The 20,142-nt window shown below is 36.1% G+C and overlaps 1 protein-coding gene across 2 annotated transcripts in view; it reads left to right on the forward strand.

Moving 5' to 3' along the window:
• The window catches only part of Mfe2 (peroxisomal Multifunctional enzyme type 2), a 638,089-nt gene that overhangs the window by 36,708 nt on the left and 581,239 nt on the right, over nt 1-20,142 (forward strand). Inside the window, exon 1 of one of the 2 annotated variants that reach the window (XM_081748534.1) lies at nt 18,280-18,404. The exons of the other annotated variant lie outside the window; for it this stretch is intronic. The gene's annotated coding sequence lies outside the window, so the exon portion shown is untranslated. Of the gene's footprint in view, nt 1-18,279; nt 18,405-20,142 lie in introns of those variants that run through there. 2 annotated transcript variants of the gene reach the window in all.

Genomic DNA, 20,142 nt, shown 5'->3' on the forward strand with positions numbered 1-20,142 from the left:
TTTGAGTAAAAATTCTCTTAAAAGTGAGATAAAATATTCTTAAATAAAATGAGAAACTGCTATTTCTAAAAAATAACGAGAACATATTTTCTCAAAAATGAGAAAGTTAACCGTAAAATGAGATGAATGTAATCAACATTGAGAAACTCTTCGTTCAAAAACTAGTAATGCTCTCCTCACAATTGAGAACATGTATACTCAAAAGTGAGTAGAAAAGTATTCGAAATGCTCAGATTGCCGCAAAACTGAGAAACACACGTTCTCAAAAATTGAGAATATTTCCTCTCAAATTTAAGAAAAACTCTTCTCAAAAATGAGAAGGTTTTTTTTAAAAAAAATAGTAAAAAAGTACTCAAAAATGAGATTTTATTAGTATTCAAAAATGAGAAAAAAGTACTTATTCTGCTGCCTTGCTGACACAGGGAAGGTTTCCTGGAACTAGAAAGGTAGATTACTCTCACAGTGCACTGGACAATTTATAGTAAGTACGCTTTCTACACATTAATATTGAAGTTAAAACATTTTCCTCTTAAAAGTTGGAAAATAGAAATCAGTTTTTGAAAAAATACGAGTACTTCAAAAATTACTTCTATTTCCCAGCTTTGAAGATGAAAATGTCTAACATCAATATTAATGTGTAAAACGCGTACTTACTATAAATTTTTTAGTGCAGTGTGAAATTCATCTACCTTTGTAATTTTGGGGAATTTTCCCTGTGCCAGCAAGGCAGCAGAATAAATACTCCCTTTCCTATTTTTGAATACTAATATAATCTAATTGTTAAAGTACCTTTTTTACTCAATTTTGAATCTGCAAGGATACATTTTTATGCTGATACCTGTTGTTTCCATAAATAGCATAGATGAGAATTTTAATCTAATCAACACACAAGCTCCTTGTAACTTAAAGTTTTCGTGATGTTGGTTTGCGTAGTTTTAAACAAGTAAGCCTGATATGGTGGACAAATTTTATGTGCACTGGTTTTCTCGATGTATTCTCGTTTCCTCCTACTTTCTTCATTGCATCACTTCATTATCATTGCCTTCTCCTTCAGCCTTGAAACACAATCATGCGACGTTAAACACACACACACACAAACAAACAAACTTATATATATATATATATATATATATATATATATATATATATATATATATATATATATATATATATATGTATATTTGTTTCATTTTGATTAAAGGAAAATATGTTTGTACATTGTATTTTTTATTTGTCAAATAATAAACTAAGTCTATACATGAGCACAATTTTTATAACAACTTACATAAGACAATGAGGCTACATGAACCCTCTGAATATGCCTACAAAGTACTATGACGGATGCATGCATTCGTTGGAAAACAGTCTGTGTCGGCTGCCAATGGACAATATAAACGGCTATGTTCGAGATCCTCCCAGAAGTTTTTCATTTGCTATAAATGTGTCTATGCCTTCATCTCCCTGGAAACAAAGAGATTATGTAATTAGTGACAATAGAAATAAAAATAAAATGAAATATTTATAAATCTTATTCGTGTATGGCGATATATCGAATAATATTAGTGTTGTTACGTTCTAATTTGAATTAGTATCAATTGAAATACGATAATATAGACTCTGGTAGACAGTAAAGAGAATTACGCAATATTTCTTCAATTAATATTGAAACCAGAAATTGTAGTAGATCTACCATTTAGTGTTTTAGCAGAGTGATTAAAGTGGATATGGAATATATTCTGGAGACGCTTAATCGATTAAAAAATATACAATGTGAGATTACTGTTAGGGCCGGCGGAAGGGGAAAATATCACCCGGGCAAAGAATCCATATGGCGCCCCCTACAACCCATTGGTATTACTGAATTTAAATTTGCTATGCTACCTTACAGATAGCTGCTTTTAAAGAATAACTCCTTGAACTCTATAACTATAACTATAAGAATCAATTATCAAACTGAGTAAGATCTTAACTTTTGTCAGTTAAATACACAGAGTAAGTTTTGGTTAACGATATACGAAACAATTATTTACACATGAGCATGCAAAATATTCTACGTCACTGATTAGAAATTTACAGAACGATTCAAGAAACAACGATTTATATAAAATTAAGATTGATGATGCGATACAGCATTTATTTACACATATATACATAAACAACCTTGTTAACTGCGAAAGAGAACACATATATGAACAAAAGAACATACAAATATGTTTCGTAACAGCATTGTACAAAGATTTCGTAATACAAATAATACAACCAGTAATATAATTTTATATCTTTATACAGTTTTAATGCAAATTGTCCTTTGACTGTTTACAATGCTAAGTAAAGTTAACTTTTCGTGCCTTTTTCTCTGCAAAGTCTTTAATTAAAGTATCAGTGTCAAGCTCACACAGAACATCACATTCAATAGACATCATAGAAAGGCCTACAAGACGCTCTTGCGTCATCGTTGATCGTAGGTAGTTCTTTATAAGTTTCAACTTGGAGAAACTTCTTTCTGCTGAAGCTACACTTACAGGAATAGTTAGTAAGATTCTTAGAGCAATAGTTGCATTTGGAAATAACCCAATAAGGAAGTTCTTCCAAATATATGTAAGTACTTGCAACGGTTTGCTCCCACTTTCAGAATCGAGAAATAAAGGTAAAAGTAAGAGCTCTTGATATAATTGAAATCCGTCAATATCACAGTGATCTTTGTCTGTTAAAGATCCTTGCAACACTTTAGTAAATACTCTTTGTCCGTTGTTGGATGGATGTCATACAAAAACCCAAATATTTCATATCTTTATTTATGTGACTCCACAGTTTTCCTGCCGTTGAAAACGGGAAAGTCCGGGGATTGAATTCAGGAACACGTAGACATGAGTCCAACGCTTTAACCTCTAGACTATGGAGGCCCTCTACTTAATTAATAGATGAATGCTTGAAATACAGCTAAAGTTGGTTCATACACATCTAACGAGTAAGTCTTATCGCTTTGGTACATGTATCAAGCATCAGTGTTGGTATAGAATGTAATTATTGCTACTTATATCAATGGGGAAAGAACTTTCTTTGGGCCTGAAGTTCGCCGTCTATCTGAGAGGTCGCCACCCAACCCACCCCAGCCTGCTAAGACGCTACGTGTGTAAACACCTCTTCTCTATTAAACGTAATAAAACGAAAATACGTTACGTAATGTAGGCCTACTTACCTGTACTGTGATGTTATCTCCTGGAATATTTGTTGATTTCTTGCTGGTTTCCTCATTCTCTAGTTCTACGTTTTCATTTGCATTATTGTCTGTTCCAGGAGTACGAAAGAATTTCTTTAATGCTGCTGCCTGTTTCTCATTTTCAGCCGCTAATTGTGCTCTTTTTTTCTGTATACATTTCCAGAAGGCTTCTTTTTTTCCGACATGTTGATAAAGAACACATTAACGTAACGATTCTTCTACTAAGAGTCGAAATTCAGGAGACAAAAGAAGAACACGCACACCATGAAGCCTGCACTACATGTACATGACTTCTGATTTATAATTTTCTTTCACGAGACATTTGACAGTACAAACAGGACTAATTTCTTTTTGGTTGCCGATAACTCAGTATTGTTTGTGTGTATTGTTAGAGCGGCCGACATAGCTTTGTCGCAAGGAGTGCAATTGTCGGCACCGCGGCAGTTGTAAGTGTCAGAGCGTGTTATTGTTGCTCAAAACTCCCAACTCTCAACAATAGCCTTTAGCTTTGCCAGCGAAGATTTTTTTTATAGACAAATAAGGTGAAGGGATTTCCTTTATAGCAGATTCAAGAAGAAACCGGGGTTGTTATAATGAGTGAGGCTTATGGCATGAGGTAGTAACCAATGTTGCTACACAATTTAGGAAAAAGTTAATTTTTAGTTCACCGTTTACAATAATATAAATTTAGCAAGGATTTTGGCGCCCCCAAACTCCTCTAAAATTTGGCGCCCCGGGCGGTCGCCCGGTACTGATTACTGTCTATGCTTTATAGTGATCAACGTTAACCGGAAATGGTTTATTTCTATCACTACAAGTAGGTGGATCACATCCATTAACGAACTCCTCCGAGATAATTATCTAGCTGTTGATTGCAGAACAATTTTAAAATTATCTTTTGTTGAAGAGTTATTGAGCGGTGTAACGGACGTACTAAGCCAGAGGTGTTTACCCTTGCGAGGATGGCCCTCTCGAGGGCATCCTCACCTTCAAATCTCTCTCAACCATAATGACGCGAGGGTGATGACAAGCTTGGACAGCGAGGGCGAGGGCCAACTGTCACTGTCAGGGCTAGAACGAGGACAAATTCCCAACACGAAGGCGAGAGCGATGGTCAACTCTCTTCGAAAGTGAGGGCGAGGGCCAATTCACTGTGAGAATGAAGGTGAGTGAGGTCGGAGTAAAATGAACACCTATGGTACTAACATTACAATATTATATATATTCCACTTGCGTGATCCTAATAAACATCAAATGAAAGACTTAAGACCTGACTCGTCTATGGCGATCTTTATAATAATAGTAGGGTTGTCACGTTCTGGAAGGATTAATATCAATTGAAATAAGATTATAAAAATAAGGAAATTGAAAGGTAACCAAAAACATTTCGATCTGTTTCATCTATGCAAGACAAGGAAACAATAAACCTGAAAATTAGTCATTTCTGCTTATGTGTCACGGGAAAAAAACAAAGTGGCGTCTTTTAGCGGAGCTTCCTGAATCAATGCTTGTCCTGCCACACTTAATACATTTACTCAAAGTCGAACAGTTTTAAGAAAGGCTATGAGTCACCAACATAAGTAAAATCCTCTTATCAGTTTCCTTCACTGTTTCCCTTCCAGGAAAAAAAAGAAAGCAAGAAACAATGAATCACACCACAAATTCTAATTTATATAAAATTTTACCGTTATTCGATTTCTACTTTTTTAGCAATTGTTAAACGAATTACTAGAATGCTTTGAGAAAAGTAGCGTAACTAAGAATGCATGCCCCCTCCACCCACGAAAATGTCAAAAGGGCTCTTCCTGTTTCTACGTTCATGGCACACGTACAATTTATACAGTAGTAGAGTTATTTTTCCATCTAGTCAGACACTACTTGCTAATATACAAAAATTGCACATCATTATTATTATTATTATTATTATTATTATTATTATTATTATTATTACATTATTACATGGGACTAAAAAGTTTCTTAAAAGAAATAATTTCTAGGAATTAGGAATTAGATTTCTGGGCTGTCGGCATCTAAGGCCACGTTAGCCCATCCCGTATGAAGGATGACGTCCCTCAGCGAGCCCACTGTACGATGAAAGGGAAGGAAGAAAGGATTGGGAAAGAAAGGAAGCAGCCTGGGACCATTTATATTAGGTACCTCCATCCCGGCATTTGAATGGTATGAATGAACGAGACCCAAGAAAGACTTCACTCAAGATGGCAGGTCTGAAAAAGCTGTTACACTCTTTCGGCCGAGTGTCCCCACCAGGAGTCGAACCTGGGACCCCTCACCTCAAAGGCAAGAGCAGAAATAATTTCTTCCTAACGTTCACATTACAACTAACATATGAAAACTCGTCAAAACGTGTGGAACTTGCTCACATATTTCTAAACGGGCGTATTTTTTTTTTTCGGAGAGTAATTCGCTGACTACTTTCTCAATATCAACGTGGTGCCATTCTTCGCTTTCAGTACTCAGGATTGGCAAAGGGATCAACCAATGCCGTAACTTTTGCGGGGGAATGGGGAAACTGCCCTCCCAATTAAGCTTTCAGTTGTTTGATAGGATTCATTTGAGTTAAAACTTTCTTGCTTTGTATGATGTGATATGAACAGAAACTTATAAATAAAGCTTGGAATAGGTTTATCACATAACAGGGAAAAAAAATGAAACTAAAATGTGTTCCGAGCCTCATTCAGTAAAATGTGTCCTATTAGAGCCCCAGACAAAATATATATTTAGTAAGGCTTTCAACTGGGTGAAACATTGTCTCATTTATTTAACTTGTGAAGCACCGTACTATTTTCAAAAGCATTGCAAATAATTTAAGGTGTTTCTGCTGCCCCACTATCTGAACGAAATACATTCCTTTAAGATGTAGCATATATGTAATCTGGATCTTACTTTAGTAAACCATCAACTGGCGTTCCAAGAAGTATCGAACACGTTTAGTAAGGATTTCACTTCAAATGCCATCATTATTCTAGGGGGCCTCAACTTGACATATTTTAGGAGGTCTAATTAATGTTTGGTCTTCCAAGAAAAAGCCCAAGTCACGAGGCTGAGCTCAATTTCATCTTCGACCTTGTTCTACGAATATAAACTTTGATGGCTTTTAGTGTACTGAATGATCGCTCAGGATGGGCTTCGTCAGAGGCAAAGTGAGATACAGTTACAAAGAAGTACACTAATCCAGAACACTACTAACATAGGAAGTTATCTACGACTAAATAATTGGCTAATTAATTCCAAGTTAAAATTTCACTAAATTGTTTCTTCACTACTCATCGGAAACTTGTTAATTGTTGCAACAAAAGGCGATACATTTTCCGAGTAGAATTCACTAAATCTATTATAGCTGGTTCCGTGATTTCTTTTTCCTCTAAGTAGAGTACTCTTGCAGTAATATGAAACCTGCAAAGTGCTTTTGAATGGAGTTGAATTTCAGTTTAGCGTCCCTTTCAGCAGCGAGGCTATGTGAGACGTGGACCTACTGATTAACGTGGAATCCGAACCACATGAGCTCCCGCCGGGAATCGAACCCGGATCTCCCGCGCCAAGGGCGCGTACGCTAACCGCTTACCCACAGAGGAACTCGGCAAAGTGCTTTTAACATCCAAACATTATAAAGTTATACTCCGAAACTTAAATACCGGGAGCCTGTTAGTTACGCCACTGCTTGAGAATACAGATTCTTTATTCATAGAAAGGAAACTTAATGACTACATATCAGGGTTGGCTGGTTTAAACCAAGGTTTAAACCAGCTGTTTAAAAAAAAAAACAACTGGTTTAAACCAAAAAACGAAAATGTTCGTAAAAGTGTAAGTGTTTGTAAAATCTTGATGAACACACATTTGTGGGTTATCACGTTTCACTCCCGTGTATTATTCGTATTATATTCAGACCTAAATTCCCCATTCATTATTCAAAAAGATTATACTACAAAAGCAACTTTTTTAATGTAAGTTTATAAATGTTTGTTTTGTGATTTTTTTGTAGTTATTGTTGTTATGTAATTGCAATCAAAGAAACATTCTAAATATTGTTTTGTTTACTATTAATAAAATACATCGAAATGCCGTACTTTGTGTGTGAGTGTGGGGGGGTCATACAGACCCCACGAGAGGCATTTAGTGAAATGAGAAGTATCTTCGATATCTATTTATGTATAAAAGAGTCTGAGCCAAAGTGGACTCAAATAATTCGCATCTTTGTGATATGCAAATAAAGTCGTTGTATTTCTTTAATTTGGACCAATAAAAGTCGTTGTTAACTAACTTGAATTAAATTAGTTCTTCTGTACTCCGTAATACTTTGAAATTTTCCATATGTAATTCAGTATAATGGTTTCACTTGTGCAACTGTTTATCTTTTTGTCCTTCTGAAATGACTCTTGAGAGCTATATTAAGAAGCATGTAAAGATCAGTACAACGTATTTTTATCAGGATTCCTTCGTGAGTGAGTCGGAAGACGTATCGCATTTGTGGCCAATTAGTCCTGGTTCCGAGTTCAAATGGAGGACAATTTCTCTCGGATGTAACTCGAGAAGCAGTTTTTATTCCGCATTAAGTTTGTGACCCCTTCCAGCATAACCCGGCTGTTGCATAATAACATCAAGGCGAAACAAACTTATTTCTGTCCATATATGATATGAATATATAGAGCAAATTATTTAAACCAAATAAAGCTGGTTTAAACAAAAAAAACCTGGTTTAAACCCAAAAAAACGTTTTTTTTTTCAATAAAAGCCATGGTTTTTGCCAACCCTGCTACCTATACAGATGACGTTAGAACCATCCATTAGTATGCAAATCAAATTATTTATAAAACCATCCTTCTATTAAGATATTTCCAAAACGTATAACCTGGAAAGTAAATGTATTAACTCTGTAATTACGAAACTATGACTACAATTGAACGATAATGGACATATTCCTAATCAGGAAGGTATACAAAAATTATGTGTCCAATGAAACGCCTGACACGACTTACCTGTAGCTCTGCAATGACATATTCGTGGCTCCTGTAAGGTGCCGGCCTTCTCCTTACTATTTTAGCTCCTTTCTTACGTGTGATTACACCTTGTGGTAGTAGAAATTGAAGCAAATGTAGTGCGCAATTGATTGCTATAGAGAGAAAATATGACTAAGTCAGTATATAATAATATTTGGAATTAGTAGATATTGCTATTGCCTGCCAAAATATTTTTTGAAGTACAATGTAAATCACACTAAATTATTCAAAAACTACTTCCATGAGTTGAAATAAGGTTTTACTTAAAGTGTACTGCTTTCTAAAGCCCTAGACAATTGTTATATTCTTTAGCACAATGATGGGAAAACATTTTGGGCCGCAGGCCAAAGAAAAACGAAAAATAAAAAAGAATTATAGGTGGGCCAATATAATTTTAAAAAAGAACAACAGTGATTGTATCACTTGTAAAACCAAGCTCTATTAATACTCGAATGATCATGAAGGGGAATGTGATAAATAGTATTGTAAATGCATTTTTAAACATTTCTCATTATGTGGCTGGAAGTATAATCCACTGATTCTCAGAAGTGAAGTTATATTCGTCAGGTAATGAATCACGTCGTGGGCTGGGTGGAAACGTTTAAGGAGCTACATCTAATCCGCGGGCCATGCTTTGCCCATCACTGTCTTAAGACGTGAAGATAATGAGCCAAAGATGTGGAATTTTGAGTTCATGTACGTTTATTTAAAAGGTATTACGTGTTTCAAAATACTGACTTATTTTTACTTCTCAAAGTAAAGCATATAAAAGCTACTATTTGCGGCGATTGAATTATAACAATAAAACAATGTTTGTGAAAAGACACTATAAAAAGATAATGTAAAGAAAAAAATGGGTGCTTTGCCAGAAGTAGGGTTGTGTTGATGACAAATAGACTCTTGTGTACATATTTATACATGCAACCTGAAATATGATAAATATACACGAAAACTTGATCTTACTCACCAAGAACTTTCTCTAGCGAAACCTTAAAGAAAATTATCACTGCCAAACAGATGACATTGAAAACAGACTGTCGCGCCGAACAAATTTTTAAATTCAGCATCGATCTGAAATATAAAGATTTAATTGTTATACAAATATATTCTATGAAATAATATATTTTACCTTTTTCTAGTCATGAAGTACCAAAGTAGTTCATTGTCATTATGTTTTACTGCAATGTTAGAAATGCTCATAGTAGCAAGTAGCAATTAGAACCTTGTTCAGGCAAAGTAAACTATGATAAAACCAGGCAGATCGTGCTGTTACTGGTTGTACGTACAACTAATAAGTCAGATATTCCCGAAATTAGTATGATAAATTTTTACCTAATAATATTTAGTTTTATATTAATTTGGTATCTGATAAAACACTGAAATAAGACTAAACTTTCGAGCTAAACGTGTAAACTTGTTCTTCAAAACCTCGAAATACTTTCAGTTTACTTCGTGTTCTTTAGTATTGAGTATTATATTCGTGACATTTCGGTAGCGCTTGTTACCTTCTCAATTGCACGAATAACTCACACGGAAAATATTACACCTCTCACGATGTCATCGTAGAGTTTTGCATGTATGCTTTGCTTGTAAAATTCCTAACTCTAATGAGGAAGGTAGTAGGGGCTACCGAAATTGTCTGGATTAGGATACTGACTACTATAAAAGACAGAATAAAAGATAAATGCCAGAAGTATTTCGTTACTATTAAAAACCCTGCCAAATCATATCGTTACAAACATTCAAATGAAATCAAAGTTTCAGTATAATGCACTACGTTTATACTCTGTATGCTACAGAGGTTGAAGTCTTGAAGGCCGAAGTCCCGAAACAATGAGGTCGTGTGTTTTGTAAAGCTGTGTATGAGAATGGTTATTTCTTATTTTGAAGGGAAAGAAAATCAGAAGTTTATTGGTTTCTTCCGAAACCTACTTTTGTTTAATTGAAGTAATAACTAAATATGATACTGATTGATAGAATTGGATTTTGGGGACTAGTTCTTTTCCATCCAGGGGCGTGTACAAGGAAATTGCGGGGGGGGGGGAGGAGTAGAATAATACATAGTAGTCATAAGTATTGAATCTTGTCAAGGCAGATTTTCAATTGTAGATTCCATTACAGGGAAAACAAAGGTAGTAGTTGAAAATAAAAAAAAAACTTGAAAAAAGCTGTATCCCTTAAACAACGTGCTTTTCTTTCATGTGTACACAGGGGGAATGAGAGATGAATTTGTCATTTGAGAAATAAAGGAAATGGGAAATGAATAAGTGGGAGGAAACGGGAGAACTCCGAGAAAACCCACGCACACGGTGTTTGTCTACTTCAAAGTTCACTTGGCGGAAGTTGGAATCGAACGAAGAACACTATGCACCACCTCGGCCCTTGGTAAGACGGATTCAAAAGCACTGTATTGTCAGATTCATATCCTGATTGAAATGTACCAGTATAAAGTCCCAGCATTGTACGGACAAGACATTAACCAGGTTGAACTGCACCAAGCCAACGAATTTAACCAGACGGTAAAGGGAGACAGTGATGGATGAGACGTATGAATAATAATACAAAAATAGGTACAATGAAGGAATTGATATGAAACTCGAAAAAACTAACCTTCTGTGCAACTCGCATACCTTCATTTTTCAGGCTCCCACACTTCCCGATGAGTAACGAAACCAACACCCGTGTTAAACAATAAGTAATTCAGCTGAAACAGCCACCGTAGTGTTCGTAGTTTGAGGGAAAGTTCCCTAGTCTAGGGAAATTTCATAGGTAAATTTAGCAAAAAGGAAAAAAGGGAATTTTTCGATAAAACGTGAAAAATTCAGGGGAATTCCCTAGTTGACTGATTAACGAACATCACTACTTAAATTGTTCTTTGTTATTCAGAAATAAACCAATACAATTGCAATAGTTTGTGTGTGCTGCAAGTAGCATAATTTGCACCCATTGTTAGCTGGTGGGGTGCACGGTGACTCAGTGGGGAGCGTTTACCTCAGGTGCATGGTTTCCTTGGTACGATTTTCACCCAAGCAAGATTGTGATAAACAACATTGTGTTCGTGGATTTTCTCGAGGTACTCCCGTTCCCTCCCACTTTTTCATTCTTCCATCATCATTCACTTGCTTTAATCATCGTCTCCCTTAACCTAAAGGCATAATCATGCGATGTTAAACTGAAAGATTTCACTATATTTCATTTTGTTGGCTGTGTGTATACTTAAAAAAAACAACAGTAAACGTAAAAATAGAAGGAAAAAGCAAATGAATAAAACAAGTGGTTGGTAGCAGAAGCGTCATTTCAGATTTTGCTTGTGGGAGGGCAAGACCACTTGATATACAGTAAGTAAAGTTTTGCGTTTTTCACTGACTACTATTCTACTCAAAAAATCTATATAAATCTCAATCTCAGGGGGTGCAATTACCCCTCCCTGCCCCCTATATAACGCCACTGGTGGTAGTTCCCTTAATATAGCTAAAATAAAATTATTACATAACTTCTGTCATAGGTATTGGACACTCAACAAACTGCGAAAATTTTGATAAAGTGAAAAGTTTGTGTCAGTCGAGGGAAATTTTCTTAAAGAAACCTACGAACAGTGCCACCAGGTTCGTCCTGCACTGACTCGGTTAGATAGCATAAATGCTTTTATTGCCACCTAGCACAAGTTCGTTCGTATTTATGCCATACGTTCACACTGCATTTACATCGAGCCCTTCTGAAGTTAATCTGTATGTTGTACTGGAGCTTCTTATTTAGTGCTGCTAAAAAAAGAAAAAGAACTTTAACCCAACCTAAGAATGTAAGAAATGTGTCAAAACTTGATATAACAGTTTGCTCGAGTAATGCCTGTGTTTTTTTACATTGTAGCTTTTATGCAACAGATACGGAATCCGTATTTATATGGCAATCGTAAAGGAATTGCAATTTTTCAACTAATACTTCTGGTGGTCCCTTGAAATTTTATCTGTGCAAGTAAGCAGGCCGGTAGCCAGCCCAAAAATTTAGGGGGGGGGGGGAATCCAACCATATTATGGTTCATTTGCAAGCCTACCGTGAACATTTTGGGCAGGCAGTAAAAATTTAGGAGCCCGACCCCCTAGACCTCCCCCGCGTGGATACGGGCCTGCAAGTGAGGGCAAGGTTCTAGAGTACTGGTCCCCCTTCCCATTGAGCAATAATAAAGACAGAAAACAACGTGCCCTGCTGGGCTCTAACCCGCCTTCACTCGCTAACGCTCGCTCGGCAATACTGTGTAAATTAAATGTATAAACTTTAGTAGAGAAAGAAACCAACCCAGCTACTAACCTACATGGGGGACCAGTAATCTAGAACCTTCCCGCAAGTGAGTTTTTTCATGTCACCCACCACAAATCTTTTAGGGGACAATAAGAAGGAAATTATTAAAAGAATTGTATTTTTCCAACAGTTATTTAGAGTGCTGCGCCAAAAGTAAACCTGCACGCCCCAATTCACACACACAAAAAAAGTAAACAATTTACTGAATATGTTGGAAAGTCGCATATCATTAACACAACAACTTTGTCTAAGATATAGAATGCCCAGAAGCATAGAGTGAGGCTTCCGGGCATTCTATCTGGGAACCAGTACCTAGAAGCATTACTCATGATTTTCGAAGGAAAATAATGCATTGTCGTAATTAACCGTCAATCGATTACAATGATCGCACACAAGCAATGTTGCATTCACACTTAAAACTAAATTCATGTTGCTAGCAGTACTTACCTGCGAAATCCTCTATGATTAGTAAACAACACTTGTTGTCCATGTTGCCTTTTAACTTTCTCTTTATCCATCCGCTAAGTAGTTCCTCCATCAGCCAGAATGAGAGCATATAGTTCAGAATTATAAAGGACATTTGTGCTCTTATGTTAGCTTGTTCGTACTTGTTTTCCATAGTCTTGCATTTGCAAACTGTCTTTTATATCTCACGATATTCAATTATATATGTATGTCATAAAACAATATTTTTAAAGACTACATTATTACTCGTTTTTGAGAACCAGTCTCTGACTCAAATATGCAACTAAATTTCCTCATTCTCATATTTTGAGTTATTTTCTCCTCAAAATTGAGACAAATTTACTCAATTTTTTTTTTGAGTAGTAAAATGTATTCATTTTTGAATAAATCATTTTTAACAGTGTAGCTTCTTTATTGCAGACTTCTAATAACATCGAAGATAAGGCCAGGCTTCTTGCTGCCATGTCCCCTGAAAACGGCACATGGCTTCAAGCTCTACCATCACCTTCTCTCGGTCTACACCTAGATAACGAAAGCTTCCGAGTATCCGTTTCCCTTCGTCTAGGAGCAAATATATACGAAGCACACCATTGTCCAAGTTGGAGCACTCTCGTGGATAAAAAGAGGTTTACACGATCTTTCATGCAAAAGTAGTGCCGGCAGACATTCACGCCATTGGAATGTGAATGACATAATTTTGAGAGCCTTAACATCCGCAGGGGTGCCAGCTATGAGAGAATCAATTGGTTGCAACCGCTCAGACGGAAAAAAGCCGGATGGTATGACATTAGTGCCTTAGAAGCAAGGAAAGGCTTTGATTTGGGATTTCACTTGCTCAGACACTAATGGCCCCTCGAGTCTTCAATTTTCATCAACAAAAGCAGGACTTGTCGCTGCACGAAGAGCAAAAGAAAAGAGAAATAAATATATTAATCTCCTAGACAAATATTGGTTTGTTGCAATAGCAATTGAGTCTAGTGGTTCCTGGGATCAAGAGGGTGCTAAATTTATTAACGAAATCGGCAAACGTATATCCGTTAAATTAGAAGACACTCGAGCCAAATCTTTTCTAATTCGACGCATTAGCATGGCCATTCAAAGATTGAATGTAGCCGCTATTATGGGTACGTTACCCAGCGGTAAAGAACTAGAAGAATTTTTTCTTTTATAATTTCTGACGGCGTCTAGTACACTAACAGCATTAAATTTTGGAAAGAAAGTTAGAGATCTAGAATACATTTGCGCCCCAAATCCCCTGTGAGTCAAAGCGTTAAACAATTCAATTGAACCTGAAGAAAACCAATTCTGTTTTTAAATTCTCAGCAGAGAGCACAGCAGGTCAAATGCAATGTCTTAGAGGAAAGTAGCATGGTTTTGGAGATCTTGAAGGCAAAGGACATTCCGAGGAAAGTGGAGTTGCTATCAACAGTTTAACTGATTTTGAAAGTAGTTTAATAGTGTTATTATCATTGTTCTCTTTTTGAATATCATGTAGCTCTTATAAATGCCACGGAATGTTCACGTAACCATTTAGAGATTGTTTTTCAATTAGACGAAATATATTCAGCATTTATTATAGAAAAAAATAATCCTAATGGGCCTTATGCAGAGTCGTTCTGACGTTTGATTAGTGCTATACTAATAAGTTCGACTAACATATGTTTCCTGCTGTAGTCAGGCTTTTAGTATGATCCTAATCATATGTCAAAACGACTCTGCATAAGGCGGTATGTGATTATTAGCGTCAAATTAATTGTATTCTGTGAATAAAATAAAGTGAAGATACAATCATCTTAAAATAAAATATGAAACATATTCCCTTAATTTTCCAACTGTACTTTCACAGAAATGTATTATGTGAAATCACAAGGTCCCACATAGTTTTCCAATCCCCGGGCCTCAGGTGGGTAAATGCAGAGCCGTAGCTAAGGGGGGGCCAGCGGGGCGCCTGACCCGGGCGCTGATAGCAAGGGGGCGCCGAACGAGCAAGGAGAAAGAAAGAGTGGTGTTCTACATGAGTAAGAGATGAGTCGCCCCCAGAAAGTATTGGCGCCCTATTAGATTAATATTGCTGTCGATAAGCAATGTAATACGTAGATTTCTTAAAAATTTTCTTGCTCGCTTCGCTCGCAATCCATAAGTTTAAATAAGTCATAACAAGTTTTTACTTATTACTTAAAGAGTTATTATAGATGATTTCTTAATGACATGTAATATGCAAGGGCCGAATAATGACTTATAGTGTATCCAGGAGCATTTTCAAAATCAGAAATGAGCAAAGTCGTGCTCGGCGTTTTGAGTGATGAGTTTGCTCAGTTCGAAACGTTCTACCCAGTTGGATTAATCACGACGCACAGTGGGGCCAAAGCACTGAATTCTTGGCAAAAATAAGAATTCGCATTATGAAGCAGAAAATTGAAAGAAAACCAATTAGTTCGGTGTGTGCAGTGGCTACAATAATGTTATTTCGACATTATTTCATCAAAAACATAGAGTTTTACATCATAAAATGAAATATTGCTTATATCGCGCCTAAATTATATAACAGATTACATGATTGTCATAAACAGTGGACAATATGCTTTGATTTGTCAATTTACGATTGGATTACATTCTAACGCATGAAAGGAAAAAGTATACTTATTCATTTTACAACTGAAGAGTAATAACATTGAAGAAAAGTTTTTGCTTCTCAAAATTATTTTAAAGTTGTGAAGGATTCGTTATAACAATGAAGATGCAAGGACGCTTCAATATAAAAATTATCTCATCACAAGTTCTCGATATGAATATATTGTCAGATATATTAAACATATTATGATTTACAAACATCAGTAGCCTCTTCAAGTTGTTTCATATATTGCATCGTGCATTGCGTGAGCTCATTTCAGGGCTTGATTGGCACACTGAGCTAGAGCGAACGGAGGCTCATTACAGTTGATTCCAAAGTCACTTCTGTGCACGCGTCATAAAAACACAATACTGAATTGATCAACACCATTTTTAATATGGTTCTACCTTATGGTTCATAGATTGTTTAGCAAACATTCAAAATGTCGCCACTATTAATCAAATATGTTTGACAAGAGTTTAATTCTGTTGGTGAATGCCAGAGAAGTATGACTAAATGTTGGAAACGAGATGAGTCCTGGGGACGAAGCCCCCATCGAGGCCTGGGGACAAAATTCCCAGAATCGACTTATATTCAACTTTGTCACTGCGTGCATGGGGATCACACGTCTAATAACCTAACACTTGTTCTCACATTCATCCCAGCTCAATTCAAAAGCAGCATTGCATCCAGAATGCGGTTTTCCTCAAACATTTTCATGCGCTATATTTCCCAAAAGTGCAAATATGTGTAGCTTCTCTTTGCCTACAGTAAGAACAATGTTTCCGCTACGACATATTAAAATATCGCAGACATCTTATGCCATATTTTCTGCTAAAATGCCATTCTATCGTTTGACCATAGTTTATATGCTTTCAGTACCACAGCATTTTCCAAATACGGTTTGATATTAAGTACGGCATTATCATAGGGATATAATAATGATATTAGGATCATTCCAAATATGATTATTGACTACACATCACATCAACATCCTAAATATACAAAACGATACATACATGTCGGTCGTGTCACCATGTTCACCAGCCACTCAATATCTACATGCAATGTAGGAATAGTCGCATTCAAAGTCAACTTCCTACCTTCTGTCACTAAGCAGCGCCTCTCCGACTTCGATAACCAAATTTATACGTCTCATGACTTCATTGTAAACTGCTATCACTTCTTTTCCTGCACACTATCTTATGTGTACATATTAAGGTTTCATTATAACAAATTATATCGAGTCAATCTTTTACTTCATTTTTTGATTTTTTGCTAAAAATTGCCTGGTTTGGCCCACTGTTCGACGGTGAGAATGAAGGTATGAAAGTGAGAAGAGTGAAGAAACACATTCAAGCTGCTGTTTGCGCGGGAATATTAAAAATAAAAGTAAACGAGGGGAACAATAACATTTTCGAAATTCAAGCAGTTGTAGAATAGGGACTTAAGGGATCAGAACTTAGCCCAACGAAGTTCGACTTTTTCAGACACTAATCACTACCAATGATCTACTTTTAAATTCCATTGACATATCAAATGCTTCCAATTTGGAAGAATTTATTGGGGTCATTTTTTCATCAACTTTTTGTATCGCCAGCATATTATGTTGCGCATACGTGTCTAGTTGTGTGATGTTTTTATCTACCTACATACATACAAAACATAAGTACACACAATCTTTAAATATGTACGTGTTAGTGCATTTTAGTATGTTAATAAATAATAAGTACCTTAAATTCGGAACTTTCATTCATTAAGAAATTAAGTAATTACTATAATTTCAGACATATGTAGTAGCCAAAGTATATTTTGGATTTTAAGTACAAACATTGAACATATTCTTCACCGCCATCGATTAATATTTAGACATTCACAAAGAAGCCTCCTTCTGAATTTCCATTACATTTCACAAAATATTTCTTACCGTAAAAAGATCTAAATTAAAATGCTATTGATGTGGTCACATACTGAATAAAATTAAAAATTTTACAATTATTACTGGAAATTAATGCTGTCATCCATCTCGAACAATTTAAAAACACACAGTTTTTAGTGTATTGAAATTTTATTTCTTATTGATAGTATGAAACGTAAACAGTTGTAACTTTCCATAACTGTTCTCCTAGTGCATCTGTATACAACCAAAGGTGGTTTTGTCAAGTTTAACAAAAAGTCCAAAATAAGGCTCTTGAACACCGCTCTTATTTGAAAAAGGCTCGTTTTTGGTTGTTGCAATGGTCTTCCAAAAGGATTAATAAAAATTCAGCGTAGCATAACAACAAAAGCTTCTTTTCTTTATATATATATATATTAAATTATTGGTAAGGTGAGTTTGAGTTTAGGGGGCGCTGAATTCTACTTTGCCCCGGGCGCCGAAATCTCTAGCTACGGCTCTGGGTAAATGCTACCGTGTGTATGAGACTCGCTAAGGCCACATTCCGTAAGTGTCTTCGGAAAATTCTCATACGGCAAATTACCACAAGAAATATACCGGATGCAGGCACATTCTATATCGGTTTATGTCAACACAACCTAAAATTTGCATAGTCGACTTATCTGTTACATTGGCTGGTTTTTCCTTTTTTGTGCTCTGTTTCTGTATAGACAATTTTGAAAGAACTTGTATGGATCGAGCTGAAATTTATACTATGCCGATTAATGCAATCTTAATCGCAAATTGTTAGTCGAGTACACACTATTCGTGATTTAGTCGGTACACCATTATCTTACACCGACTGGCAACAGTCTGTTGTGCAAATCAGCTGTATCACTGCGTTAGGTACCGAAATAGGTGGTAAGTTCAAGATTGGATTTAAATACCATTTCCTTTCCTTTTATTTTATTTTATTATTTTTTTTTGGCGGGGTACGGATTGGGGAGTAAGAGCAGTGAAGCCAGTTTAGCCGATTTTTGCCGAAATATAGCCTATTTGGAGAGACATTTAGCCATACAAATCTACGAAATGCTTATAGCCTTAAATATAGGTTATTTTCTGAAAGTTTTATACCATTTTTGGCTTTTTTTTTTTTTTTTTTAGAAAAATATCCTTTAATTAATTCTGAAAATACTTTTTCTTTGAAAATAAAGTGTAATTTTTAAAAATTAGCCTATTTGTCATTAATTGATTTCTCTTCATTACGCTAGCAACACATGTTTTTTTAAAAAAAAAATTCTTCTCTTTCCTTATCCGCAGATTTACAACTACTTAACAATAATTACCGACTTACGAAAAACATTAATGATCCCATAACGACCCCGTTTACTAATTTTTAAGTATTTTAATTGGTTATAGTTAAGGAGCCGTACTTCCCATTTAGGGAAGGACGAGAAACGCCATACTTTCAGGAATTATTCATTGACTATCTAGGATGTTAAAAAGTAGGTAATAGACTGAGTTCTTGTTCTTGTACTTAGGGTGTTTAGGTAGTGCAACAGTAAGATGAATCCTCGTGCACGGGAGATGAGAAGTAGCTGTTCTTAACTATTACCATTTAATTTTTGCATTTCATTGCAAAACTGAAAGTTTTGTAGGATATACATGAAGCTGCATCAGTTCCCGAAGGAGCAGGACGCTCATACTTTTTAGGGATTATTCATAGAGCATGTACGAACTTACAAAGGGGATAACAAAGCGACTTTTATTTACTTAACGACTGATTCGAAAATAAAAAAGAACGTACCTGTACTTTATATCTGCATGTGTAGTGCCCTTGTACTTTATATATGACTATGTGTGTGTGTGTGGGGGGGGGAGAGATTTAACGCATATCGCATATCTTGTGCACATGGATACTTCTTACTATTGCACTCTGTAGAAAATTTATGGTATTTCATGTAGAAGTGGTAATAGAACACAGAAGAAACGCAGATCAGGGGGTACTCATGTATACTATTACCTTTTTGTTTATTAAAGGAAACAAGTAGGATACCTAATTAGCTTGAAAACTAGCAATGTAATAATGATGATTCGTGTGAGTGTACGGAGGAATAAGAAGTGTTCTAAGGACTATGACCTACTGAAAATTGGGATAATAATAATCTACACAAACACAACCAATCCACATTCCGACCATGGTGCATCCAGTTCCAGCGCCTCGCTCGCTGCGACGTCATCGATGATGACTTATTTCAGATGATATCTTTTGAATTTTACGTCCGGCTAGGCCAAAGGTAGCGGTGATGAGAAATGAATGAAATGGTGGAATGCAGAAAGTGGGAGGAAACGAGACAACTCCGAAGAAACCCACGCACACGGTGTTTGGCCACTACAAACTTCACTTAGCGGGGGCTGAGATCGAACCCGGGACCCCAAACACTAGAGGTGAACGCGCTACCACTGAGCCTTCGCGGCCCCCATTACTTATTTCAATTCAGCTGATAATATGACTTTTCACACAAATTAGGTGAGTTGTTGGTGGATTTTATTGTAATTTAAAGTCATGTAGGTTGCTTGTTACTCTTCAACGGGAAGGTTCTAGATTACTGGTCCCGCGTGTAGGTTAGTAGCTGTGTGGGTTTTTTTCTGTACTAAA

Source organism: Thermobia domestica, chromosome 2, assembly GCF_964235325.1.
Source record: "Thermobia domestica chromosome 2, izTheDome1.hap1.1, whole genome shotgun sequence".
Taxonomy (NCBI): Eukaryota; Metazoa; Arthropoda; class Insecta; order Zygentoma; family Lepismatidae; genus Thermobia; species Thermobia domestica.